The following is a 2,810-nucleotide window of genomic DNA, read 5'->3' as shown; positions in this document are numbered from 1 at the left end:
CGGGAGTCAGCGACGCCGCTGAAAACTCTGACGAGAGTCGCTTCAGGAAGTAAGCAGGAAGGGGAAGGGGGCGGGTTCGGCCTGGAGGCTCCCGTCCTCCGATCACGTGAGGAGGGGCCGTAGCGCCGCCCTTCACCGATGCGAGTGAGGAGGACTGCGCACTGCAGAGGTGTTCGAGGGGGAGTACAGGAAACATCCAGGGCCACAACCTAACTGTCAGGAATCCGAAGCGGAGGGAGGCACTGTTCCAACCGTGTGAGGGGTAATCTGTGGAAGTTCCCGGTTACTCGCCGCCCTTAGGAGGAAGGATTCCACGCTAAAGAACAGACCCGTCTCTCACGGCCTGAGGGGACAGCAGCTCCAGTTCCGGAGGGACACTTGGAGCAGAGGACTACGAGACTGTACCGTAAGCTGGGCCTGGAGGAGAGGGGAGGGGGAGAGAGCGTTCTGTGAGGCCCACAGCTGAGTTCAGGATATGTCCTAATTATACCTATTATTCTTAATCCCTGGGAAGCCGAGATCCCTAGAAGACCAGCACAGATTTCGATGGGATTAAAGCCTAAGTAATGCTTTGTTGAAATGAAATATAAGAGCTACTTATGAACCTCTAGTTGCCAGGGTTGTAACTAAAGCTACAATAGAATGCATTAACAAATGATGTTTAATTAAGTGGCAGTTAGACATACTAGAGAGTCCAGGTGCTGTGCATAGGCCATGAAAAAGTGGTAGTGAGATGCCAAGTTATTAATGATAGTTCATGTTAAAAGTTGTTAAGTCATTCCTGGAAATGCCGTTCGTAAATGTATCCGGGTGTTAAGAGCCTAAAAAGAAAAGGAAGAAATATTGGAAGAAAAGTTTATCTTGTACAGTAAGGTCTGGGTTTTGCCTTAGAATATAGAGAAACGTTCAAATGCAAATGAAATGGAATGGTTTAGAATATAATGTCAAATTGAAAACTGGGTTGTAATAAGAGAGAAATGATATAAAGCATTTCAGTAAACCTTACACGTAATCAGTGTAGTGTCCTTTTTGAGTGGTGCTGCGCAAGATTGCGAGCTGAGTAGGATGCAGGCATGAAAAGCCAAGCGGAGATGTGAGCCTGTTGACCTGAGCCAAGCTACCCCTAGGACGTAGGTCTAACAAAGACACATACTCACCCAAGCAAAACCGAGAAAAGTTGGTGAGATGTTCATCAACACCTGGTATTTCATCCTTCAATATCACCAAGGGATGACCAAAGGAAACTGAGACCTTGCATTTTGGGCGTGACTTCATGTCTTTATTTGCTTCTAACCTTGACTGTGTGTTGCATTTAGTTTTTGCTGGTTTTAGGACTCTGGGCATTTTACCACTGCTGACCAGTGCTAAAGTGCAAGTGCTCTCTGTGTAAATTGTATTGGTGATTGATTTTTTTGAAGATTGGCATATTTGATTTACTAATAAGTCCCTAATGGAGTGCACCAGATGTCCCCAGGGCCTGTAAATCAAACACCACTAGTGGGCCTGCAACACTGATTGTTCCCTCCCCCACCTGATTAGCCCTGCAAACATGTCTCAGGCCTGCCACTGCAGTATCTGTGTGTGCAGTTTTAAACTGCCATTTCGACCTGGCAAGTGCGCCCACTTGCCAGACCCAACTCTTCCCTTTTACTACATGTAATTCACCCATAAGGAAGGCCCAAGGCAGCCCCATGGGCAGTGTGCGGCGTATTCAAAAGGTAGGACATGTACTGGTGTGTATTATATGTCCTAATAATGAAATACTGCTAATTTTGTTTTTCGCTATTGCAAGAACTCTCTCTCCCATAGGCTAACATGGAAATTGCCTTGAAAAATCTTTTAAGTGTCATTTCCCATTGGGAGCAGATAAAGATTTGGAGTCTGGGGTCTCGGAACTCGCTATTTAAAAGAACATCTATAGGTGAAGTTGGTTTTTAAACTGCATGTTTCAAAATTCCACTTTTAGAAAGTGGGCATTTTCTTGCTTATCCATTCTGTGCCTCTGCTGGTCTGTAGAATCCACGTCTGGATTAGGGTGACAGTTGGGCTCTTGTGCATTCACTCTAGACAGTCACACAAAGGGAGCTGAAGTGTGCTGCCTTGCATATCGCTGATGCGCCATCACCAGGATGATAAGCATTACTGAACAAGAGTGGTGGGAGGAGTTGTCACTGAAATGTGAATAGGGCTGTGGCTGTCCCCACAAAATGCTGCTTCCAACCCCCCGCCCATCCCCCGATGTGTTTGAAGCCAGGTCAGGGAAAGGCAGGGTCTTGTGCACCACAAAGACTTTCCTTTGAAGTTTGCCTACTTCAAAGGCAGAAAGGGGTATAAGCAGTAGCCGCTCCTCCGCTAAGGCAAAGGAGCATCGCTCCACTGCTCAAAAGGAAAAATAAAATGATAATCATGTATCGTTATTATTTTATTTTCCTATTGAAGTTAGTGGCTCTGCGGGAGGGGCGGGCGGGGCAGAGCAGTGGGAGGAGTGCTGTGCACTCCATAAGTGTTCATGAACCGTTTGGCCGGACCTCCTGGGCCGACCAAACAGTTCATGCACACATTCCATGTTTCCCACCAGGCTACATTACACAGCCTGGAGAGGAACATGCACAGGCTAACTGTTCCAGTCTGAGCACCGGACCACGGCACTGAGACCAATCACAATGCTGTAAAGCAGCATTATGATTGGCTCAGGGGAGCCTGTGTGCCCGGGTGCTTCCTGCGGCTGGCATAACATTTTTATGCTCTTCAAATTGCTCTCATTTTAAAAAATGGCTGTATTTTTCAGTTATACTTATGGCACAATGTCT

Source organism: Triturus cristatus, chromosome 12 (genome assembly GCF_964204655.1).
Source record: "Triturus cristatus chromosome 12, aTriCri1.1, whole genome shotgun sequence".
Classification (NCBI taxonomy): Eukaryota; Metazoa; Chordata; class Amphibia; order Caudata; family Salamandridae; genus Triturus; species Triturus cristatus.
This window is presented reverse-complemented; position numbering follows the sequence as displayed.